Source organism: Malus domestica, chromosome 16 (genome assembly GCF_042453785.1).
Source record: "Malus domestica chromosome 16, GDT2T_hap1".
Classification (NCBI taxonomy): Eukaryota; Viridiplantae; Streptophyta; class Magnoliopsida; order Rosales; family Rosaceae; genus Malus; species Malus domestica.
Window position 1 is genome coordinate 30,985,798 of NC_091676.1, and position 27,479 is coordinate 31,013,276.

Below are 27,479 nucleotides of genomic sequence, written 5' to 3' on the forward strand. Positions count from 1 at the left end.
GAGCATTTTGAAAAAGTGGTCTGTGGTATTTGGAAGCTGATGTTGCGTTTGAAAATTGTAGACATGCTTTATCCAGGGAAATCTGGCTCTCAAAGTTCGAAGAACGGTGCCTTTTCGATTTTTTAACAAGCAATCCTGTCAGGGATCTGGCTCTCGAGATTCAGAGAACGGTGCCTTTTCGATTTTTGAGAAAGCAATCTTGTTGGTAGTCTGACTCTTAAGATTCGGAGAGCAGTTTCTCTTTGATTTTTAAGAAAGTAATCCTGTTGGGAATCTGGCTCTCGAGATTCGGATGGCAGTGCCTCTTCGATTTTTGAGCACGTAATCCTGTTGGGAGTCTAGCTCTCAAGATTCGGAGAGTGGTGCCTCTTCGATTTTTGAGAAAGTAATCCTGTTGGGAGTGTTTTCTCGAATGTGTGTAAAGGTTGGGCATTTTTACCAGTCTATCTTGCCACGGAGCACGAAGGTTGACAGACATGAAGACTTTTCAGTTATCAAGTAGTGGTGTTGTTCCTTTACCCTTGTGGGTAATAGTAGGGTAGCTGGACCTATCAGAGATCTTTGGCAAAGTTATATGTGGTACCTGAGGAGCTGATGCTGAGGCTCCGAATGATCACCCTCCGGTGCCTACTCTTTATGGGGCTTTGCCGACTGCTGAGACTTCTCATGAGAAACCTTTGTGAAGGTTGCCTCTTGTTTGTTTATTTTGATTCATGTATATGTACATATTTGTAACTTATCGGAGATATCAATAAACAAGCTTTGCTTCATTTCAACGTATTGTGTTAAATACACCAAGGCCTTCTTCACTAAGTTCTTTGAATTTTTTCTTTTGTTGAAGCTTGTATGTTGAAGCTTTGAGAGTGAAGCATGTATGTTGAGGTAGTGCTCCCTTAATTTCACGAGTGAGGAAAACTTCTCTGTTGGAGACTTGAAAAATCCAAGTCACTGAGTGGTCGTGAGACTTCTGAGTATCAAGGTGCAATAGGTGTCCCCCAAGTCTCCGGTCGAGGGAGTTGACAAATGAGGCATTTCCTTTCTAAGTGGTAGCCCAAAACTTCTCCTTCATATATAATTGTTATGAAAGTTGTTAGGCCCAAAGAAGATGAGACCTAGGCAATTTTTTTTTTTTTTTCAAATTTTTGAATTTTCGAATTTTTGAAAAAAAAAAATATATATATATATATATTTTAAGCTTTGTAGGTGAAGCTTTGTAGATGAAGCTTTGAGGTTGAAGCTTTGTTGGGCACCATGAATTGATTTTGCTTCACACTATCTTGATCAAGATAGTGTGAAGCTTTTGTAGGTGAAGCTTTTGTGGGTCAAGCTTTTGTAGGTGAAACTTTTGTGGGTGAAGCTTTTGTGGGTCCAGCTTTTATGTTGAAGCTTTTGTGGGTGAAGCTTTTGTAGGTGAAGCTTTGGAGTTGAAGCTTTGTAGGTGAAGCTTTGGAGTTGAAGCTTTTGTTGGGTACCATGAATCGATTTTGCTTCACACTATCTTCATCAAGATAGTGTGAAGCTTTTGCGAATTTATATTTGTCCTCCATTAATGTAGCTTTTGTTGGTGAAGCTTTTGTGTTGAAGCTTTGTAGGTGAAGCTTTGGAGTTCAAGCTTTTGTTGGGTACCATGAATTGATTTTGCTTCACACTATCTGGATCAAGATAGTGTGATGCTTTTGAGAATTTGTAGTTGTCCTCCGTTGATGAAGCTTTTGTTGGCACCATAAATTTGTTTTGCTTCACACTGTCTTGATCAAGAGTGTGTGAAGCTTTTGAGAGTTGTGGTTGCCTTCCATTGATAAAGCTCTTGTTGGCACCATAAATTGGTTTTGCTTCACACTGTCTTGATCAAGAGTGTGTGAAGCTTTTGAGAATTGTAGTTGCCCTTCATTGATGAAGCTTTTGTTGGCACCATAAATTGGTTTTGCTTCACACTGTCTTGATCAAGAGTGTGTGAAGCTTTTGAGAGTTGTTGTTGAACTCCTTTGATGAAGCTCTTGTTGGCACCATAAATTGGTTTTGCTTCACACTGTCTTGATCAAGAATATGTGAAGCTTTTGAGAATTGTGGTTGCCCTCCATTGATGAAGCTCTTGTTGGCACCATAAATTGGTTTTGCCTCAAACTATCTTGATCAAGAGTGTGTGAAGCTTTTGAGAATTGTGGTTACCCTCCTTTGATGAAGCTGTTGTTGGGACCATAAATTGGTTTTGTTTCACACTATCTTGATCAAGAGTGTGTGAAGCTTTCGAGAATTGTAGTTGCCCTTCATTGATGAAGCTTTTGTTGGCACCATAAATTGGTTTTGCTTCACACTGTCTTGATCAAGGGTGTGTGAAGCTTTTGAGAGTTGTGGTTGAACTCCTTTGATGAAGCTCTTGTTGGCACCTTAAATTGGTTTTGCTTCACACTGTCTTGATCAAGAGTGTGTGAAGCTTTTGAGAATTGTGGTTGAACTCCTTTGATGAATCTCTTGTTGGCACCATAAATTGATGAAGCTAATGTGTTCACCTCCTCCCTTTTTTTAATTTTGTTTTATTTTTGAGGGGGAGAGGGGGTGCTGCAAGTTTGAAATTTGAAAACTCCCTAGCTTGTGTGGAAGTTTGAAGACTTTCCATGTGGGGTTTTCTCATGGTTTGAATTTTGAATTTTGAATTTCTTTGGCCATGTTGAACCCTAGAATTTGTTTCTGTTTGTTGTAGATGTCAGAGTTTGGAAGTCCTAGTGATGGGGGCTCCCCTAACTTTAACTCTAGGTTTAAGCCTGCAATGTTGGAGTCTTTAGGGCTTTTGTTGGAGTCTTGTACAAAAAATTCGAGATTGGGTGATCTTCGCAATTGCCAAGCCTTAGCCAATATTGGTTCTTCCTCATTCATGTTAGTGGGTGAGGGGGTTGTTTGTGACGTCATACCCATATTTCGCTCTGAGTTCACAGCAGACCATTTAGTGCAAAACTTGTTAGATAGCGAAAAGCAGCTTGAGGCCCTAAGGCAGTCATGTAGTATCCCCCGTAATGTAGGAATGCGTTTAGTGCATCATGAAGAATTGTCCTCTAAACCACCCAAGGGTCATGTTATGTTCTATACCCAAATATTATTGACTTTAGGGGTGAAGCTGCCTTTGCACCCGTGGTTGCAACGGATGTTGTCTTTCATTGGATATGCACCTAGGCAACTCTTTTTAGGATACCTTGATCGGGCTTTATATTATTTGGATGGAATGTGGGTTAGGTGAGCCTTCCTTCCATCAATGGTGCTACTGCCATAAGATGCGCCCGGTGAAAGCATGCACTGGGTATGCCGAGTGTGCATGCCGAGTGTGCGTACTGCACTTGGAAAAACCGTTGGTGCTTTCTTTATAATGATTGGGAGTATGCTAAAGGTGTCACGCTTGAGCGACGTGTTCCTACTCACTTCTAGACTGTAGGTTGTAATGTATCCATTATTTGTATTATTTACTATTTGTTGTGATTTTCTCTTGCTTCTAACATTTTTTCTTCGTCCAGTGACGCGAGGGACCATCAAGCTGTCTGGACGGGAACTAGCTGACATAAAGAAGGTGTTGAGGGTGCCCAAAGATGATAGACATTTGGGCAAGCTAGTGTCAGAGTGCCAGAGACGAGCAAGTAAGTTGTGTCTTTCATTTCGCCCCCTCTTTCTTTTACAAAGTTACATTCCTTACTTTGATTTTTCTTGTTCAGTGGAGAAAGTGGGCAAGAAAGGGGAGACTAATGCCAAGAAAGGGAAATCACCTATGTTAGTTCCCGTAGACAACATTTTGTTTCACAAGGGAGCTCGTAAGCACCGGGTGAGGCTAACCCCTAAACCTAAGTCGTAAGAGGATGTCCTTAAGATTGCTGCCTCAAAGAAGGCTGAAGTTGAGGCTATCGGGTATGTTGCTGCCATAGTTGCAAGGGAGGAGAGACGACTGTTGCCTCCTCTTCCTACCATCAATCCTATATTTCCTCCAACCCTGGAGTCTACTGACCAATAAGGTGGCCCTAGCTGTAGCCGTAAGAGAAAGTACAAGGAAGAGGTTAGCAGCATTCATTGGAAAGACTTGAAGGTTGTCATGTAGCCAAGTAGTTTTAGGTATGTCAATAATTGCCTGCGAGGACATCGATCCACTGTTGATGAGCTTGGCGAGCCACTAGATGAGAACGAATCAGATTGTGACCGGATGATGAGGCTATCTTCTTATGTTAGTGTTACTTTGTCATTTCTTTGCTTCCTCCCCTCTTTTTCCTGGTAGTGATGATTATCTTGTCATGTAGGTCATGACCGAGTACGATGATAGATTACGAGAAGTCGAGCGGTACAAGGCAAAGTTTAAAGAGAATAAGCAGCTTGTGAATGACGCCATAAAGATGAGCAAAGCTTTGGCTGATGCCATCCACCTTAAGGATGAAAACTTTGAGAGTTTGAAGAAGCGGAATGGTGAGAACGTGAAGCTCAAGAAACAATTGGAAGCGACTAAGGAACAGTTGGAGACAACCATTCTTGAGGTTTCCAAGGTTCAAGGGGAGTTGGATAGTGCCTTGGTTGAGGTTTCTGGGCTGAAGGTGAGTATCCCAACTGAGAGGGATGCTGCTGTGTAGGAGTTTTTAGGTTCCCAGGCCTTTCATGATGCTTTTAGACCTCACTGCATCCGAGCGACTAATTTTGAGAAAAGGAAATAGATGGCCGTCCTTGAACGTTACGACAATGGAAGCATTATCCGAAAGTACCGTGATGAGATGGATGAGTACCGACAAAAGGGTGAAGCCTTCGTCCTCGCAGTTGATCCTAATAGTGATGATGACTCTGATAATGAGGCTAGTATCAGTGAGGATGGTCTTGGAGATGCTGAGGAAAGTGGTGACGGCGATAGGGTTAAAACGCAGAGTGATATTGTCAGGGGTTCGGCCTCAGATGAGGATGACTCGGAGTGCCCTCTTTTTCTGCATGTACTCTGGATGTACGAGTTTGTTGTTTGTGTGGCATTTGCCATGTACTTTGGATGTACTAGTTTGTTGATTGTGTGGCTTGTGCCATGTACTTTGGATGTACTAGTTTGTTGTTTATGTGGCATGTGCCATGTACTTTGGATGTACTCTGGATGTACTAGTTTGTTGTTTGTGTGGCTTGTGCCATGTACTTTGGATGTACTAGTTTGTTGTTTATGTGGCATGTGCCATGTACTCTGGATGTACTAGTTTGTTGTTAATTACCAAGTATTTGCACTATCATTGATGAATGCCTGGCTATGTTTGAGCAAATCCTTTGTTTAGATATAAGCCATATCTTAGATGTACTAGTTTTGTCCAGTATTGTTTGTTTATTTGTATAGTCTTGTTGACATATACTTAGACTTGATTTCCTGTTCGAAGCATTCATGTTGAAGCTTTGAACTCGAGTGTTTCATTGCAAAGAATGTAAGAGGATTAGGACTGAGTTGTCTAAATCACCTCTTTATTGAATTCTTGCCAAATAGTCTTCGTTACATAGGATGTCGAACGGCTGAAGCTTAACACTTGTACTATATGAGTTTACTTGTAATAGTACTTCAAGTGATCAGCATTCCATAGATGGCCAAGGGTCTTGCTATCGAAGCTTCTAAACTTGTAGGAGCCAGGGCGACTGATGCCAACAACTTCAAACGGTCCATCCCAGTTTGGACTAAGAGTTTCTTCACTCGGGACTCTGTCGCAGAGTAATCTTTTCTTCAATACCCAGTCCCCTACTTTGGAAGAACGAGGTTTGAACCTGGAGTCATAGTAGTTGGAGCTGTGCTGCTTGTAGGCAACATTCCTCAAGTGAGCCTGGTTTCTGTGTTCCTCGACTAGATCTAAGTTGAGGGTAAGTTGTTTGTCATTTTCGCTTTATACGTAGTTCTGGACTCGGAACGTTGCTTGCTCAAGCTCAACTCGGACAACTGCCTCTGTACCAAAAGCAAGTGAGAATGGGGCTGTTGATGTCCGATACGAAGTGCGGTATGACCAAAGAACTTGGGGTATAAATTCTGGCCAACAACCATTAGCCTTGTCCAAGCTGGTTTTCAAAGTTCACTTGATTATTTTGTTGATGGCTTCAACATGTCCATTAGACTAGGGATGAGTTGGAGAGGTAAAACATAAGTTGATGTTGAACTTAGAGCAGAACATTCTGAACTTATTGTTGTCGAACTGTAGCTCGTTGTTAGTGACTATCGCATTGGGAATGCCAAATCTGCAAATGATGTTCTTCCATACGAAGTCTTCTATTTTTGCCTCAGTAATGGTTGCCAAGGGTTCTACTTCGGCCCACTTTGTGAACTAGTCAAATGCAATGATTGCATAGCGGACCTTGCCTTTCCCTGCAGGCATTGGGCTGATCAAATCAAGTCCCTATTGGGCGAAGGGCCAAGGGCTGATCATAGGAGTGAGCAGCTCAGGAGAGGAGTGAGGAATAGTTGCGTAGCGTTGACACTTATCGCATGAGCAGGATATTCTGATGGCATCTTGGTGAAGTGTTGGCCAACAATATCCTGGGCGAAAAGCCTTGTGTGCTAGGGATCGAGATCCAGCATGATCTCCGCAAACTTTTTCATGTATTTACCGAAGGAAAGTTTCCGCCTCTGCGAGCGTAAGGCATCTTAGGTATGGTAGGTTAAAACCCCGTTTATAGAGTTGGTCATTAATGATCAAGTAACGGGTAGCCTTGTATCGAATCTGCTTAGCTTGGACTTTGTCATTTTGAAGGGTGCCATGAGCAAGGAATATATAAATCAGGGTAATCCAACTATCCCCCTGTTGTAAGTTGCACACTTTCGCAGCCATGGTGCTTGGTGCTGCCAACAATTCGACCTGAATTTTTCTCCTAATCTTATCTTCCACCGATGAGGCGAAGCGAGCCAAAGCATCTGCATGACTGTTTGCCGCTCGAGGAATTTGGGTGATCTGGTAGTGGAAGTGCTGGAGAAACAATTTTGTTTGTGCCAGATATGCTGCCATAAAGCTATCCTTAGCATCAAAGTTGTTGGTGACCTGGTTAACCACTAATTGGGAGTCACTGAAGATATCAATTCGTTTAACCCTAAGGTGTTTAGCCCATTTTTAAGCCTATTAGGAAGGCTTCATATTCGGCCTTATTGTTCGACGCCTTCAATTTGAAACGAAGAGCATACTCCATCGCCAATTTGTCAAGGGTCGTAAGGACTAGTCCTGCTTCACAACCCTGTCGGTTGGACGAGCCATCATCATATAGACACCATGCTAGGGCTGTTGGTTCTATTTTCTGAGCTTCCGAGTGTAATGAAACTACTTCTTTAGGCGTAGAAACAATGTCAACAGGATATGTGAAGTCAGCGATGAAGTCTGCCACTGCTTGGCCTTTCTCAGCTGGCTTTGGTTGGTAAGAGATGTCAAACTCACCCAATGCTATTGCCCATTTGATCATTCTCCCAGAAGTGTCAAGACTTTTGAGTATCTGTCGAAGAGGATAATTAGTAAGCACGATGTGGGAGTGTGCTTGGAAGTAAGGGTGAAGTTTTCGAGCAAACATGACCAAAGCTAGAGCCAATTTCTCAATGTTGGAGTATGGTGTCTTTGCATCTTGTAAGGCCTTGCTAGGGTAGTAGACAGGCCGTTTGACATTACCATCCTTTCGAATGAGAATGGAACTTACTGCTAAAGCCAATACCGATAAATAGATAATGAGAGTGTCACCAACCTCAGGTTTGGAGAGCAGAGGGGCTTTACTCATGTAGTCTTTAAGGTTCTTGAATGCCTCAGCACATTCATTAGTCTATGTAATGTATTTCTTACTTCCCTTAAGTGCTTTGAAGAAAGGAGCATATATGTCCGTGGCCTTAGAGATGAACCTAGTTAAGGCTGCCACTTTGCCAGTAAGGCTCTAGATGTCTTTTGAAGTTACCGGTTCCTTCATGTCGAGGATTGTGTTAATCTTCTCGGGATTAGCCTCAATGCCTCGTTGGCTTATCATGAAGCCTAAGCACATTTGTTGGGGTTCAACCTCATTTGATACCTCTTCAAAATGGTTAAAGTTTTAGATAGGTTGGTGATGTGTTGGTCAGCATTTTTTATCTTGACTAGCATATCATCAACGTAAACTTTCATGCTCTTCCCAATCTGTTCGGCGAACATTGAATTGACTAGTCTCTGATAAGTTGCTCCTGCATTCTTTAGGCTGAAGGGCATGACTTTATAGCAATATAGTCCCTTGTCAATAGTGAAGGTTGTGTGTTCTTGGTCCAAAAGGTTCATGAGGATTTGGTTGTATCCTGAGTAAGCATCCATGAAGTTCAGAAGTTCACACTTTGCCGTAGAGTTTATAAGTCTGTCTATGAGAGGAAGAGGAAAGCTATCATTCGGGCATCCGTTGTATAAGTCAGTGTAATCGACACACATTCTCCACAAGACCTTTTGGAGCAGGAGACTTTCCTTGGTCAGATTCTTCTTAACAAGGAAAACATTTGCTACCCACCTTGGATAAATGACTTCACGGACGAAGCTTATGCCTTCCAGTTTTTCAACTTCTACCTTCATTGCCTCGTACCGTTCAGCGTCATAAGATCTTCGCTTCTGTCTCACTGGCTTGGTTTTGGGGTCAATACTTAAGCGATGACAGATGATATCGGTTGAGATGCCTGGCATGTCCTCGTATGACTAGGCGAAGACCTCAGTGTTCTCTTGACGGATGATTTTGTGAAAACATGTTCATTTGAATAACATCTATAGCATGCATTTAACAATTAAAAGGCGGAATCATGCTTGCATGCATTCAAAAACAAAACATTACCCATGAAATTCAAAGCCTAGTAGATTGGTGAACCAAGACTCAACTCAAATCAAAGTGAGTTGAGAAATTTATACCTTTGTAGATTCCTCTTTGCATACGCAAAGGCTAATCACCCAAAGAGAGGGCCTTCATTCCTTGCTTCTTAGATCCATGGATTTGGATGGAAGAATATGGTTCTCCAAGTTCCCAAAATTGAGAACCTCTAAGTGTCTACACCAAGGTTAGATTGGAGAAGAAATGAGTGACCTTGGAGGAGTGGGATTGCTAGCTAATCCCTCCAAGGGGGCCGGCCTTTTTAGAGAGAAAGGAGAGCTTTGTGTTCTCTCCAATTTCCTAAAAGAAACCCTTAATGAATTTTAGGCTATAAAGTTCTTTATATAGTCACTTCTTTAAATGACCTAAAGAACCAAAAACCCTAATTCAACACACATGGCCGGCCACATAAGGGATTTGGGCTTTTGGGCCTTTGTGAATCTTTATTCATTAAATTGTCATACAACTTAAGTCAATGGGCTTGACGTTCGAAGCCCATTGGGCCTTAAGGTCCAAAACTATCCCGAGGTCTTTAACGAACTTATTCGTTTGATTAATTAACATATTAATTAATCCTTGCCATAAACAATTAAACCATTTAATTATTCTTACTCATCTCCATTGTTTCTTCAATCTCCACCTTACACGGTGTACAATCCATTAGGTTCCTTTTAGCGAGGCAGTGGGCGATTAGAACTCTTTCAAATCGATTGTGAATTGAAACTTACTTTCAATTCTCCCTTTAGTGTTTATACACGTTTAGGGCTTCCACAAACCAAGAGTGACACCTACCAGCATATCATGGTTACCCAAGCTAACCAGAAGAGGTAGAGAACCTATTCAGTTTAGGATTACGAATGCAATACGGTCTTTCTCTAATACAATACTCTTGACCACATTGTTTGGTTTGATAGTTTATTCATGTCTACTATCCAATGTGATTCGTGTGCTTATATGATTACCTTGAATGTGATTTGGAACGACTTCCTAAATCTCATTCATACTCTTGCCAGAGATTCTTAATCATATCATAGAGTATTCTCCCTCAAACAGTTTGAAGGTTAGAGATCCCTTGTTGCGCATTCACTTGCCTCCATGGCTAAGTGGCTTAACCCCAACTATGTCGTGGACACCCTCCTTTTGGAGTGACTTTTGACATAATCAAAGATCAAGGACTTAACCACAAGACAACTATGATGCCTCAGGTCAAAGGACTACTTTGCATTATCCCAACCATGAGTTCTCATGTGACATGAATATGAGAACTCTTCGTTGATCGTGTTCAGTGAACTCATTCTCTATTGAGCACCTACGTACTTGTCTTGATGTCACACACACCAATGACTCGAGACTAGTCATTCTCCCTGAGAGAAGACACAACACGTACTGATCTTAACGGACTGTCAATGCCCAATTAGCAATCCTATGATCAGGAACGTTTAGGATATGTATACGAAAGAATGGTCTCATGAATCTAACTTCTTTAGATTGCATTCTCCCAATCACATATTCATTGGACTTATCGTTTAAGCATATAACATTTATATGAGATGACTCAAACAATAATGTTTGCCCTTGATATTAAACTAGATTAGTTTAACATGTGAAATGTCCGTAAAGTATCATCATATGATTGTTTTTAGGGCACATTTCCAACATCTCTTGCAAAAAAGAGATCAATGCCAACCGGATGGGTGGTGACAAGGTGGTACCAATCTTTACCATGCGATCCGGATAATCTTTTGAGATAGAGACCTTCTCAAACTCTTCAGCGGGTTGTGCTTGCTGGGTGAAAGAGTCATCTCAAGGGTCGTCGGGTTGACTGTTGCCACCATGAAGATCCAAGTTGGCTTCATCTGGGCTGGTCTTTATGACTTGGTCATGTATAGAAAGGGTTTCCTTGGGCACAGGCAGGTGTTGTTGCTTGACCGAAATGTTGTAACATGATCATGCACTACCTTGATTCTTTCACCCAAGCCTTGGGCACAGGCAGGGTTTCCTCTGATGTAACCATTGCCATATGGGGTTGGAAATTTCATCAACAACATATGTGTGGATACCATGGCCTTGTGATCATTGATGCCTGTGCGTTCGACTATGACATTGTATGCCGTTGGGCAATCAACCACCAGGAAGTTAGTGGTAATGGTAGTTGTGTAAGGGCCTGTACCAATGGTGAAGGGTAAGTGTATGCTCCCCAAAGGTTGCACGATATCATCGGAGAAGCTTATCAGAAGGGAAATCGAGCGATCGAGCAAGTGCTCAGCTACATTAAATGCTCTAAAAGCTTCAGCAAACATGACATTGATCGAAGCCTCCGTGTCTACCAAGATTCGTCGTACTTCAAAGTTGGCTATGTGAGCTTCCACGATCAATGGGTCGTTGTGAGGGTAGATGATACCTTTTTCTTCCTCAGGTTGAAACATATTGGATCCCAGTTAGGCTTTTGATACTTACCTCCCCTGATGTCTTCCACGTGAAACACTTGGTGGCCAGACCTTAAAGCTGGTTCATTATTTTTCATGGCCCTGTTGGAAGATTTAGATATGGTTGTGCCACCACTTATGGAATATATCACATTCACCTGGCGTTGGTTATGGTTACCCCTTGGAGGGTGCAGGAGGAATTGATCAATTTTTCCTTCACGTGCCAAAGCTTCAATATGATCACGAATGGTGATACACTTCTTGCCGTCATGGCCGTTATGCTCGTGGTAGCAACAAAACGTACCCGTGTTCTTCGTGGGCTTGTAATCGTGGTAGCAGCAAAACGTGCTCGTTTTCTTCGTGGGCTTGTAATCGGGGTGCCTTGGTTTTGGCTTTGGTATTAGGTGTGTTATGCTGGGGTAAATGGCCACGCATGTTGAAGGATGATTTTGTGAAAACATGTTCATTTGAATAACATCTATAGCATGCATTTAACAATTAAAAGGCGGAAACATGCTTGCATGCATTCAAAAACAAAACATTACCCATGAAATTCAAAGCCTAGTAGATTGGTGAACCAAGACTCAACTCAAATCAAAGTGAGTTGAGAAATTTATACCTTTGTAGATTCCTCTTTGCATAAGCAAAGGCTAATCACCCAAAGAGAGGGCATTCATTCCTTGCATCTTAGATCCATGGATTTGGATGGAAGAATATGGTTCTCCAAGTTCCCAAAATTGAGAACCTCTAAGTATCCACACCAAGGTAAGATTGATGAAGAAATGAGTGACCTTGGAGTAGTGGGATTGCTAGATACACCCTCCAAGGGGGCCGGCCTCTTTAGAGAGAAAATAGAGCATTGTGTTCTCTCCAATTTCCTTAAAGAAAACCCTAAATGAATTTTGGCTATAAAGTCATATTTATACCTTTATTCATTGGGGTGGCAAACTTGTAATTAAAGCAAGTTCACTACCCTCCTCTAAATGGCCGGCCATAGGGTTTTGTTTGGGCTTTTTGGGCCTTTGTGAATTAAGTTGTCATACAACTTAAGTCAATGGGCTTGACGTTCGAAGCCTATTGGGCCTTAAGGTCCAAAACTATCCCAAGGTCTTTAACGAACTTATTCGTTTAATTAATTAACATATTAATTAATCCTTGCCATAAATAATTAAACCATTTAATTATTCTTACTCATCTCCATTGTTTTTTCAATCTCCACCTTACACGGTGTACGATCCATTAGGTTCCTTTTAGCGAGGCAGTGGGCGATTAAAACTCTTTAAAATCAATTGTGAATTGAAACTTACTTTCAATTCTCCCCTTAGTGTTTATACACGTTTAGGGCTTCCACAAACCAAGAGTGACACCTAGCAGCATATCATGGTTACCCAAGCTAATCAGAAGAGGTAGAGAACCTATTCAGTTTAGGATTACAAATGCAATACGGTCTTTCTCTAATACAATACTCTTGACCACATTGTTTGGTTTGATAGTTTATTCATGTCTACTATCCAATGTGATTCGTGTGCTTATATGATTACCTTGAATGTGATTTAGAACGACTTTTCTAAATCTCATTCATACTATGGCCAGAGATTCTTAATCATATCATAGAGTATTCTCCCCCAAACGGTTTGAAGGTTAGAGATCCCTTGTTGCACATTCACTTGCCTCCATAGCTAAATGGCTTAACCCCAACGATGCCGTGGACACCCGCGGATGGGGTGACTTTAACATAATCAAAGATCAAGGACTTAACCACAAGACAAACGTGATGCCTCAGGTCAAAGGACTACTTTGCATTATCCCAACCATGAGTTCTCATGTGACATGAATATGAAAACTCTTCGTTGATCGTGTTCAGTGAACTCATTCTCTATTGAGCACCTACGTACTTGTCTTGATGTCACACATACCAATGACTCGAGACTAGTCACTTCCCTGAGAGAAGACACAGCACGTATTGATCTTAACGGACTGTCAATGCCCAATTGGCAATCCTATGATCAGGAACGTTTAGGATGTGTCTACGAAAGAATGGTCTCATGAATCTAACTTCTTTAGATTGCATTCTCCCAATCACATATTCCTTGGACTTATCGTTTAAGCATATAACATTTATATGAGACGGTTCAAACAATAATCTTTGCCCTTGATATTAAACTAGATTTGTTTAACATGTGAAATGTCCGTAAAGTATCATCATATGATTGGTTTTAGGGCACATTTCCAACACATGTGGCGTTCAAAGGCGTGTATGCCTCATACCTCAGGGTAGGGGCTGTCCTGACACGTGCTTGACCCACAATGTTGACTGCCTGGGGTCGGGGATTATCATGGCGACACCCTTGGTTATCGCGATAGTGTCCCTTACTCCTTTTACTAAAATGAGACTGGTGAGGATGGAAGATCGAAGTCTTCTCATTTGGTTGGGTCTGGCTTCCACTCCCTACTTGCTGATAAGGGGTGGCTGTGGGGGGTTTCCCTTGATTTGTCCTTGCCCCAGCGAAGGCATGGTTGTGAGCATGTACCATCACCTCAGAGTAAGTCTTCCAAGTATTGGCATTGATCATGTACTTGAAGAAACAATCACGTAGGCCTGTCGTGAAGGCCTTAAGGGCGGTCTTGTCATCTACCTCAGCGTAGCGAGAATACTCATGGTTGAAACGACCGGTATACTCTTATAGTAACTCGTACGGCTTCTGGCAAATGATGTACAAGTCATCTAGAGAATGCAAGTGATTGGTCTAGAAGATGTGTTGGGAGACAAACAGTTCCCTCAGTTCTTCAAATGAGTCTACTGTCTCAGGTGGAAGACGGCAATACCAGTTTAGAGCTCCGCCAGAGAGGGTGAAGGGGAAGATAAGACATCGCTTTTTGTCAGTGTGCATCCGATATGCCATGGTGGACTCAAAGAGGTTAAGGTGTTCAATTGGGTCCTCCCTTCCAGTATAGAGTTGTAAACCAAGCTTTTGTTTTGTCTTCGCTTGAAGGGGGATGTCGAGGATCCTTCTTGTGAGAGGGCCGAGCCTGGGTTGGTTCCAGTCAGGTATCTCAGCCTGACGTTCGACCTTCAACTTTTTTACTTCCTCAAGAAGTTGTAGGATAAGGGGGTCCTAAGTAGAGTCATGTACCACTGGGATTTTCTTTCGTAAGTCTTCATCGCCTCTTGGAAGTAAGAAAGTTTGAGCAAGGGCGTGTGATTTTTCCTTGGACTCACCGTACTGACTTCTAGGGTGAGTCTGCCGAAATACCTCAGAGTCCCTTGTACCTTCTTGTTCCTCTGGGACCTGTCGTTCCTTCCCTAGATTGGCAGCTAGCCTAGGTCGTTGGAGGGGACCAAGTCTTTCAGAAACCCTTGGGTCATTGATCTTCGAGCATATATGGATATGATTTTCTCGACGTTGCTTTAGGAAGTCTCGGCAGTCACGATAAACAACTTTCGAGCCTTCAAACCCTTCTGCAAGGAGGTGTCTTCCTCTACTTCTCCTGCTTCGGGTCGAAGTAGCTGGGTTGAGAGAATTCTCATGTTGATCAATGTTTTGATGATTAGCTCGCTCCTCATTAGGGATACCCATGTCGAAGGAAGGTGACCCACCGTGTTGGGCGGCACCCAGATGATGGTTGATGTCCACAGGGGCAACGAGGTCGCGTGTTTGAGTACGCCTAGTTTCGTGGAGCATCTTAAAGAGCTTCTCATACTGCTCCAGGAGGACCTCATTCTTCATTGCTATCTTGTTGTTCTGAGCTTCTAGCTTGGTGTGAAAATTATGTTGACACTCAAATTAACCCTCTTTTTATCAATTGTAGCAAAGTATGTAAGTAGGGATCGTTCTAAACCGGGGATTATGAGGGATTGCAAAATCACTTGAAAACTGACTCAAATACGTAAAAACAAGTTTAAAACACTAAACTAGACTCAAAGAATGCAAAACTAAACTTTAAAACACCAAAACAAACCAAAAGACTCAAAACAGCCCAAAAACACTCAAAACTGCCTTAAAACCACAATCTGGGCAGTTTTGAACACTAGACACAAACTTGGACGAAAATTGGTTTTAACTTGACCTAAGACACTTAAAAACACAAACTAAAGTGATGTCTAACTATTATGACTCAACTAAGAAAAGGGGGATTGATTTTGGACGAATTTAACTTTGAAAACAGAAACTTTGAAAACAAACTTTGACAAAAACGTTTTGATGAAAATTAAGATGGTGAAAGGCTAGTTAGAAGGTTCCTTCTCCACACATGAAACATATGCATACGACTCGATTTCCAATTACTTTTTCAATAAACCATGAATGACAATGCCCCAAATTAACTAGATTGACCAATTAATTCTCAGATTTCCCTAGATTTATTTAATTGAATGGGATACGCATTACAACCAAATTATTCTTATCAAGGACCCTAACTATGGAATACGCATGATAGAGACACATATCAAAGATCATTAAGTTCAATGGAAATCATAAGCATTGACGAGGCATTCATAACTATGGGATACGCATGTTACTCTTGCCTAGGATTTACTTAACACAATCGTGACTAGCGACTTTTACTACTTATGAATATAAGTTAATAACGATTAGGTGAAATTCCCTTATACTCTAGCATCAAATTAATGCATGCGAACTAAGTATGCATCCTTAATTAACACACAAGAACAAGTTATCAATCAAATAGATAAGTAAACCACATTCACGATTCATGAAATCATAATTGGAAGAAATCAAGTCATATAAAACATATGATCATGGCTTTGAATTCCCCTCTAACTATAAAGAAATTAGTTCCTCATGTTCGCAAATAAACAAAGATAAATAAATTTAAACATTGAAACAAAGATAGAAAACACCTAGAAACGCTCTGACAATCCAACGTCTTGAATGGCATACACGGCTCCAAGTTGTCTTCCTTCTTCTCCTTGCAAACTCACGGCACAATGAGAGATGATTGGTGAATGGTGTAGTGAAAATCTGGTAGAGGGTGGTTAGTGAAAGGGTGCGGCAATAGGTTGTATATATAGGCTGAAAATCCCATCTCCTAGGTAGCAAAGGACAAGGTTTTAAAGGCCTAAATTGCATAGGATAATAACATCCAATCCTATAAGGAAAACAAGTTAAAAACCCAAAGGGATTGGGAGATAATGTGCAGCATAAAGAGTGTGAAAAGATAAGGCTTCTAGAAACCAAAAATCCCAAGAGAAATAGGTATTAGGTGCGGCAAGGATCTAGGGTTCTAGAAGATAATGCAAGGCAGATTTTTAGGCTTCTAGAAAGGTTCCTAGGTGTCATCTTTGTAGGATAAGATAAGGTCTTCTAGAAATCCCAATTTAAGCATCCTAATCTAATTAGAAACCCTCCTAAATGGCTGGAATGTGGATAGTTTAGGATTAGGATAAGATAGGATAAGATAAGGTTCATTTGGATAAGATAAGCTAAGATAAGGTTATGGATGAGGTTTTGGATAAGATACCTTATCTTGAGCTGATTCATTGGCTTTAATTCTTCTTCTTTATGTAGGAAACCTTGCTTGAGTAGGAAACTTCATTCATCTAGGAATCCATCTTCAATTAGGACTCCTATATTGATTAGGAATCCTTCTTCGATTAGGAATTCTTCGTTTAAGCCCTTTCCTTCTTCAACTAGGAAACTTTGTATCTTCAATTCTTCAACTTTGAAACGCCTTCCTAGCTTCATCAATTCCTCAAATTCGTCCATCCCTTGTGCTTCATGTGCATGAACTTCATTCTAGCCCAATTTTGCTCCAAAATGCTCCAAATTGCATCCTTTTGCTCACTTTGTCTCTAAAACCTGAAAACACATGAAAATAGCTTAAAAGACTAACTTAACTAAGAAAACATAACATAAATGCATAAGAACTAGCTAACTAAGGCGCATAAATATGCTCCTATCAAATTCCCCCACACTTAGCTTTTGCTAGTCCTCGAGCAAAACGAAGAAACAAAACGAAACGACACAAAAATAATCAACACATAACCTAAACCTTCCAACGTTTGTCTCAGGGATTCCCAATGTACATGACATATTAAAAATCATCATTCCCATAGATTTTAGTCATCTTCACACTTAAGCACATACTTAATCATAGTCACTACGTACTAGTTCACATATAACCATTTAAAACATAATTTTGAATGTAGTAACATGCCTTAGAGAATTTGCTCAATTCCTTACTAGATATGCACTCAATTTTCACACAGATTTTCTAACTCCACACCCTATACTAGTTATATGTGAGAAGATTGATGTAAATGTGAAAACGAACGCTCACATATATGTATAACAAAGAAAGCATTTTCGGGAGTTAATAAGCATTTAGATATGATCTCATGAATGGAATGCTACTACTTAGATGCGAGAACCAAAGATATCATATGCTCATACCAAGTCCAAACTCCACATATTGAAACACATAACAATCAAGATAGAAGCAAAGGGTTGTAACGGGGCTAAGGTATTGGCTAACAAAGAAAGGTAAGGATAAACAAACATTCTTAAAGAATAATAAGCAAAGTAATGAAATTGACACTTGGAATTCACTTTTGCATGCAAAAAACGATTTTGAAACACAAGGGGAAGACTCATGCAACACTTAGGGCCAAATTCAAGCTTTTTGGACCCTTTCTTCAACAACCAACACTTAAGAGCTCATTTTCTCATATTTTTCAACTCTTTTTCATACTTTTCACATTTTTTTCTTCATTTTTTTCTTTTTCTACGAATTTTTTTTTTTCTTTTTCTAACCCGTGCCCTCCTACTTCTTTTGGCACACAAAATTTTCCTTCCCCCACACTTAGTTTTCTGCACAATGTTAATCAAAAGGAATTCCCTCTAAGTCATGCTTTATTATCCTTTAAGAACAAGGGTATGGATAGTCCTAGGCTAGGTAAGGATAATGTGGCTAACAACAAAATAGGCTAAATAAGGCTCAAAGGGGCTAATCCTACAAAAACAAATGCATGGGTTGAAGGCTTTTTGGCTCTGGTGATAACTACTAAGCAACTTCATCTTGTTAGTTATGCTAATCAATTTTTTATGCTTTGCATGAAATAGGTATGAGTTCTAATATTTGGATCTATAATGATAACACGCCTTCTAAGTAGCAACCAAGCAAAGAATGATGAGATCATGCAACGACTTTAGAAAACAACAAATTCACAGATTATTAACTCTCCAAATAAACGTTTAGGCTCAAGTCTCACAGGGTTGTAGCATTAGTTTGAGTTCCTTCCTTCAAGCATGTTACAAAAACTGATTTTTTTTCCTTTTTGATTACATGTGAATTCATAAGTTATAACCACAACCAAGCATAAACCAAAGAGTAAATCAAACGTCCATCCATGTTTATAACTCTCTTTAACAGTCATGCAATTAAAAACCGAATCCTCATCATTGTGTTGGAAGGTACTCTACGACACAAACAAACAAAAACAACTTTAAAACGACTCTATTTTGGGTTTTTTTTTTCAAAACTTTTTCTATTTTTTTCTTGAATTTTCGGATTTTCTGGTAAAGCCACGTAAAAACACATCAAAACATTCTAAAAACACTTAAAAACAATGAAAAACAACCTTTGAAATGTTAGGCGGTAAAATCCTACGAATTTTTACATAAAAACACTTTGTTTACCCCCCCACACTTGAACCAAACATTGTCCTCAATATTTCAAACATAGACTCACACAAAAACAAGCAAATAACACAACTAGCAAACATGACAAATATGGCAAAGTAAAAGCAATAAAGAGTAGGGTTTAGAAACGCAAATCTGATTATGATGCCGGAGCTTCCTAGGTCTTCTTTATTCGCATGGGTTGCCTCCCAAGAAGCGCTTGCTTTAACGTCTTCCAGCCGGACGATGCTGCCAATCAAGCTGGAATAGGGCCCACGGGTTGGAGATTGACTTCCTCCACGGTTTCCTCCTCAAAAGGTGTGAAATATGGCTTCAAACGATGTCCATTGACTTTGAACTCTTGTTGCGTCTTCAGACTTTGAATTTGAACTGCACCATGCGGAAAAACATTAGTAACAATAAAAGGTCCAATCCACTTAGAACGCAACTTACCTGGGAATAACCGAAGGCGAGAATTGAAAAGTAGCACTTTCTGCCCGATAGAGAACGTCTTGCTCCGAATCATCCGGTCATGGAATGCCTTCGTTTTCTCCTTGTAAATACGAGAGTTCTCGTAAGCTTCATTCCTAACTTCCTCAAGCTCGTTCAATTGAAGTTTCCTATGAAGACCTGCGGCATCAATGTCCATATTAAAGGTTTTGATGGCCCAATGTGCTTTGTGTTCCAATTCAACCGGAAGATGGCATGGTTTCCCATAAATGAGCCGAAATGGGGACATTCCAATTGGTGTTTTGTAGGCCGTACGATACGCCCATAATGCATCATTCAAGCGCAAGCTCCAATCTTTCCGGTTTGGCCCTACAGTCTTCTCCAAAATCTGCTTGATTTCTCTATTGGACACCTCCGCTTGTCCACTTGTTTGAGGATGATAAGGTGTTGCCACCTTATGCGTGACACTATATTTCTTGAGTAGCGCTTCAATGGTGCGATTGCAGAAATGAGAGCCCCCATCACTTATAAGTACCCGCGGCATTCCAAACCTTGCAAAAATGTTAGTCTTAACAAAATCTGCAACCACTTTAGAATCATTAGTACGGGTGGCTCTTGCTTCCACCCATTTTGAAACATAATCAACCGCAAGTAGAATATAAACAAAACCATGAGATGAAGGAAAGGGACCCATGAAATCTATGCCCCACACATCAAAAATTTCAACATTAAAGATGGGACTTTGCGGCATTTGGTCTTTTGGTCCTATACTTCCAGTTCGTTGACAACGATCACATGCCATGCAAAAAGTTCTAGCATCCTTAAAGATAGTAGGCCAATAAAAACCACATTCAAGTACTTTACGTGCAGTCCTTTGAGTGCCAAAGTGACCTCCGCATGCATAAGTGTGACAAAAGTTTAAAATAGATTGAAATTCAGAATCATGCACACACCTACGAATGATTTGATCAGAGCAATATTTCCATAAATACGGATCATCCCACACATAATTTCGTGCATCATACTTAAGTTTATCACGTTGGTTTTTATTGAACTCACTTGGGATGACTTTAGATGCTAAATAATTAACTAAATCCGCATACCATGGCATACTAACCTCAATGGACATCAATTGCTCGTCCGGGAATGTCTCTGGGATCGGCACAACCTCTTCTTCATGCACCAAACGGCTCAAGTGGTCAGCCACAACGTTCTCACTTCCTTTCTTGTCTCGGATTTCGATATCGAACTCTTGGAGAAGAAGCATCCATTGAATAAGCCTTGGTTTAGCCTCCTTCTTTGTGAGCAAGTACTTCAACGCTGCATGATCAGTGTAAATTATGACTTTAGTACCAAGTAAATACGAACGAAACTTATCTAAAGCAAAAACAACGGCGAGAAGTTCTTTTTCCGTTGTGGAATAGTTCAACTGAGCATCGTTCAAGGTCCGAGAGGCATAATAGATGACGTGTGGCTGTTTGTCCTTCCTTTGTCCCAAAACAGCGCCTAGAGCATAATCGGATGCATCGCACATAAGCTCGAAGGGAATGCTCCAATCTGGTGGCCGAATGATGGGGGCCGAAGTTAGCATCTCTTTGAGGTGCTTGAATGCCTTTTCACACTCCTCGTTGAAATCGAAGGTCACATCCTTTTGGAGAAGTCGGCATAGGGGTGTGGAAATCTTCGAAAAATCCTTGATGAATCGCCTATAGAATCCTGCATGGCCCAAAAAAGAACGAACCTCTCTAACCGAAGTTGGAGAGGGTAAGTAGCGTACAAGATCTATTTTTGATTTATCAACTTCAATTCCCCTTTCAGAAACAATATGCCCTAAAACGATGCCTTGTTTTACCATAAAGTGACACTTTTCCCAATTTAAAACAAGGTTCGTTTCAACGCATCGTTTTAAGATTAATGTGAGATTTTCCAAGCACCCATCAAACGAATCGCCAAAGACACTAAAATCATCCATGAATACTTCAATAATCTTCTCAATGAAATCGGAAAAGATACTTACCATACATCGTTGGAACGTGGCCGGTGCATTGCATAGTCCGAATGGCATGCGCCGGTAAGCAAAAGTACCAAATGGGCACGTGAAGGTGGTCTTTTCTTGGTCGTCCGGAGCTATGACAATTTGATTGTATCCCGAATAACCGTCAAGAAAACAATAAAAAGAATGACCGGCTAACCTTTCTAACATTTGATCGATGAATGGTAGTGGAAAGTGGTCCTTCCTTGTGGTGTTGTTGAGCTTCCTATAGTCAATGCATACTCTCCAACCTGTTTGAATACGGGTTGGCACAAGCTCATCCTCGGCATTCTTCACCACAGTAACTCCGGACTTCTTCGGGACAACTTGAACCGGTGAGACCCAACGGCTATCCGAAATTGGATAAATCACTCCACAATCGAGAAGCTTTATAATCTCCTTTTTCACGACTTCCATCATCGGAGGGTTGAGCCGGCGTTGAGCCTCTCGAGTTGGTTTAGCCCCCTCCTCTAGAAATATGCGATGCATGCATGTTGTAGGGCTAATTCCCTTAATATCGGCCAATGTCCATCCAATGGCTGTTTTGTGCTCTTTCAACACCCGAATCAACTTTTCTTCCTCTAATGCCGTGAGTGATGAAGAGACAATGACGGGCAACGTCTCTTCATCTCCCAAGAATACATACTTTAAATGATCCGGCAACGGTTTAAGCTCAAGAACGGAGGCCTGAATCACAGAAGGTAACAACGTATTAGTGGAAACGGGAATTGGAATTGGGTTAGAAGGCTTACCACGATGTTGGGGCAATGATTCCAAGGCAGCCACAAGCTCGGCATGCTCCTCCTTAGGTACGGCCAGATTGGGCTTTATGCCAAGTCCTTGTGCTATCGTCGTTTCAAGGGGATCGTCTTCCAACATATCAAGATAATCCTGCGCCAATTCATCCAATATATCAATAGAAAAACAAGAATGATCATCTTTAGGAAATTTCATAGCTTCAGAAATGTTAAAGTTAATAATCTCCCCATCAAATTCCATTGTCAACGTCCCTTTGAACACATCGATCTTGGTGCGTGCTGTTTTCATGAAGGGCCTCCCAAGTAGAATCGGCAATGGGGTGACATTTGGTGAGTCCTCCATCTCTAAGACATAGAAATCTGCTGGAAATATCAAGTTATCCACCTGCACCAACACATCTTCCAAAACTCCTTCCGGATATGCATTAGAACGATCGGCTAATTGAATTATAACACCATCGTTTTTAAGCTCTCCTAAGTTCATGGATGCATATATTGAGTATGGCATGACGTTAATTGAAGCTCCTAGATCTAACATAGCATGTTCAAATTTAGTATTGCCTATAACACATGGAATTGTAAAACTACCTGGATCTTTGCATTTAGGAGGTAGTTTTCTTTGCAAAACAGCGGAAACATTCTCACTTACCTGGACCACCTCTTTGTTCGAAATTCTCCGTCTTGTTGTGCATAATTCCTTCAAAAACTTGGCATACCTAGGTACTAGCTTAATTGCGTCAAGAAGAGGTATATTGACTTGCACTTTCCGAAATGTCTCTAAAATGTCTTTTTCGGTCTCCTCCTTCTTGGATTGCTTCAACCTGCTAGGAAAAGGCACGTTTAATGGAATAGAACTAGACAAATTCGGTTTTGAGCTTACCTTGGCCGAATTATATAGGTTGGAAGTGCAAGATGGCTGCGGCAAAGGATGTTCCATCCTTGCCGTGGTTGAGGTTTGGGGTTCTTCTTCAAACGATAGCTTTTCATCCTCTTTTTGACTTGAATTGGATGCTTGGGGTTCGGTTCCAACTGGTTTGCCACTCCTTAATGTAATTGCTTTGGCGGTTTCGAATCCCCCTTTTGGATTTGCAATGGTTGAACTAGGGAGTCTTCCTTGGTCTCGAAACTGTCCCATAAACTCGGTAATTTGCCCCACTTGCTTCTCTAACTCGTCCACCTTCTTGTCCCTAGTCTGCATGCCCTGCGCCATAGAAGTTAGTAAATTAAAAATTTGATCATTATCAATAGAAGAACCTGATTTTTGGGCGGGTTGTGCTTGGGTTTGATTTGGTGCAAACGGTTTTTGATAGAAACCCGGGGGTTGTTGCCTAAACGTGCTTTGTTGTTGGCCTTGTTGGGGTTCTCGCCATTTGAAATTTGGATGATCACGCCAACCGGGATTGTAGGTGTTAGAAAAGGGATCATTCCTTTGTTGGTATTGTTGCCCAAAGCCCACGGCATTGAGGGTCTCCCACCCTCCGTTCTCGATCAATTGTGGGCATTTGTCCGTAGGGTGTCCTTGCATGGAGCATACGCCACACGCACTTACATTTTGAACTTTTGGCCCTTCCACAACCTGAGAAAGCAAAGTAGTAAGGTTAGCCATTTGATTTTGAAGTTCGGTTATGGCACTTACCTCATTCACTTGGTGTTGCCGTGGGGTGCCTCTTTGTCCAACACCTTCGTATTGTTGAGCGTTTAATGCTCGATTGGCAATCAATGTCTTTGTTGCCGTAGGGGTCTTGTCCACCAAGGCTCCTCCTGCCGAGGCATCTAGCATTTGTCGTTCGATTGGTAGAAGTCCCTCGTAGAAGTATTGTAGAAGAAGCTCCTCCTTCATTTGATGCTGTGGACAAGAAGCAACAAGTGATTTAAAACGTTCGTAATATGTAGGAAAAGACTCACCTTCTTCTTGTTGAATTCCACTTATCCTTTTTCGTAGGAGGATGACTCGAGAAGTTGGGAAAAACTTCTCCAAGAAAGTTCTTTTCATGCTCTCCCAAGATGTGACCGTTCCGGGAGCTAATTCATATAACCAATCTTTCGCCTTTTCCAGGAGAGAAAAGGGAAAGGCCTTCATCTTCAATATACTCCCGTCGACATTGATTGGAGTCATGCTTGAACATACCACCTCGAATTCTTTCAAGTGCTTGTTAGGATCCTCCATGGACAACCCATGGTACTTCGGAATATGGTGTAACAAACTTGACTTTAGCTCGAATTCCTCGGTCTTTCCTTGAGCAGCCGCCGGATATTGAATACATAGAGGTGCGGCATTGTCCAATCCCGAAGCCGAGAGCTCCTTGATTGTACGATTGTCTTGTGCCATGGCTGTCTCAACTTCACCCACTTGTGCCGTGGGTTCCTCTTCCACAATCTCAACTTCGGCTTCCGAATTTGAACTTGATTCACTAGGTTCTGGATTCTTCCTCTTTCGTCTCAACTCTCGTTCAAAATCGTCGTCAAAGTCCAAGATGTGTTCACGAACCGGATGAGAGCTCCGAGTCATAAACTAGTACCTAAAACACGAAATAAAAACAAAGTAAAAATCTGGACTCAAATCAACAAATTGAAATAAAACAATCCAAGGGATTAGCAACTTTGCTAATCCCCGGCAACGGCGCCAAAATTTGGTGTGAAAATTATGTTGACACTCAAATTAACCCTCTTTTTATCAATTGTAGCAAAGTATGTAAGTAGGGATCGTTCTAAACCGGGGATTAGGAGGGATTGCAAAATCACTTGAAAACTGACTCAAATACGTAAAAACAAGTTTAAAACACTAAACTAGACTCAAAGAATGCAAAACTAAACTTTAAAACACCAAAACAAACCAAAAGACTCAAAACAGCCCAAAAACACTCAAAACTGCCTTAAAACCACAATCTGGGCAGTTTTGAACACTAGACACAAACTTGGACGAAAATTGGTTTTAACTTGACCTAAGACACTTAAAAACACAAACTAAAGTGATGTCTAACTATTATGACTCAACTAAGAAAAGGGGGATTGATTTTGGACGAATTTAACTTTGAAAACAGAAACTTTGAAAACAAACTTTGACAAAAACGTTTTGATGAAAATTAAGATGGTGAAAGGCTAGTTAGAAGGTTCCTTCTCCACACATGAAACATATGCATACGACTCGATTTCCAATTACTTTTTCAATAAACCATGAATGACAATGCCCCAAATTAACTAGATTGACCAATTAATTCTCAGATTTCCCTAGATTCATTTAATTGAATGGGATACGCATTACAACCAAATTATTCTTATCAAGGACCCTAACTATGGAATACGCATGATAGAGACACATATCAAAGATCATTAAGTTCAATGGAAATCATAAGCATTGACGAGGCATTCATAACTATGGGATACGCATGTTACTCTTGCCTAGGATTTACTTAACACAATCGTGACTAGCGACTTTTACTACTTATGAATATAAGTTAATAACGATTAGGTGAAATTCCCTTATACTCTAGCATCAAATTAATGCATGTGAACTAAGTATGCATCCTTAATTAACACACAAGAACAAGTTATCAATCAAATAGATAAGTAAACCACATTCACGATTCATGAAATCATAATTGGAAGAAATCAAGTCATATAAAACATATGATCATGGCTTTGAATTCCCCTCTAACTATAAAGAAATTAGTTCCTCATGTTCGCAAATAAACAAAGATAAATAAATTTAAACATTGAAACAAAGATAGAAAACACCTAGAAACGCTCTGACAATCCAACGTCTTGAATGGCATACACGGCTCCAAGTTGTCTTCCTTCTTCTCCTTGCAAACTCACGGCACAATGAGAGATGATTGGTGAATGGTGTAGTGAAAATCTGGTAGAGGGTGGTTAGTGAAAGGGTGCGGCAATAGGTTGTATATATAGGCTGAAAATCCCATCTCCTAGGTAGCAAAGGACAAGGTTTTAAAGGCCTAAATTGCATAGGATAATAACATCCAATCCTATAAGGAAAACAAGTTAAAAACCCAAAGGGATTGGGAGATAATGTGCAGCACAAAGAGTGTGAAAAGATAAGGCTTCTAGAAACCAAAAATCCCAAGGGAAATAGGTATTAGGTGCGGCAAGGATCTAGGGTTCTAGAAGATAATGCAAGGCAGATTTTTAGGCTTCTAGAAAGGTTCCTAGGTGTCATCTTTGTAGGATAAGATAAGGTCTTCTAGAAATCCCAATTTAAGCATCCTAATCTAATTAGAAACCCTCCTAAATGGCTGGAATGTGGATAGTTTAGGATTAGGATAAGATAGGATAAGATAAGGTTCATTTGGATAAGATAAGCTAAGATAAGGTTATGGATGAGGTTTTGGATAAGATACCTTATCTTGAGCTGATTCATTGGCTTTAATTCTTCTTCTTTATGTAGGAAACCTTGCTTGAGTAGGAAACTTCATTCATCTAGGAATCCATCTTCAATTAGGACTCCTACATTGATTAGGAATCCTTATTCGATTAGGAATTCTTCGTTTAAGCCCTTTCCTTCTTCAACTAAGAAACTTTGTATCTTCAATTCTTCAACTTTGAAACGCCTTCCTAGCTTCATCAATTCCTCAAATTCGTCCATCCCTTGTGCTTCATGTGCATGAACTTCATTCTAGCCCAATTTTGCTCCAAAATGCTCCAAATTGCATCCTTTTGCTCACTTTGTCTCTAAAACCTGAAAACACATGAAAATAGCTTAAAAGACTAACTTAACTAAGAAAACATAACATAAATGCATAAGAACTAGCTAACTAAGGCGCATAAATATGCTCCTATCATAGCTCATCGACTTTAGCTTGAAGAGCAACCATTTTTCCTTCTTTATTTCGTTGCTTCGCACTGGTGCAATAGATGTGTCATTCTATGTGTTGTGGCTTCCTTCGCTCCCTATGTTGGAGAGGGATGCTTGGTCAAAAGAGAGTGTATGAATTGTGGAAACCAGCTTAACAAAGCTGAAGAGAGTGGGAATAAGTTTCGTTCCCACAAACGGCGCCAAATGTTGATGCACAAAATCAGTGAGGACTTTGGTACAACAGAAAATGTTAAGTTTGTGACCTTCGCTAGATTGCTCTGGTCACTAGAGTGGATAAGTATGTAAATAGATAGGGATAAGGAAGCAAACACAAGATGTACGTGGTTCACCCAGATTGGCTACGTCCACGGAGTAGAGGAGTTTTCATTAATTGTGAAGGGTTTACACAAGTACATAGGTTCAAGCTCTCCTTTAGTGAGTACTAGTGAATGATTTAGTACAAATAACATTAGGAAATATTGTGAGAGAATGATCTCTATTTATGGAAGAGAATTTCTAGTTTCATTTTGATATTGACACGTGTCTTGCTGTGAT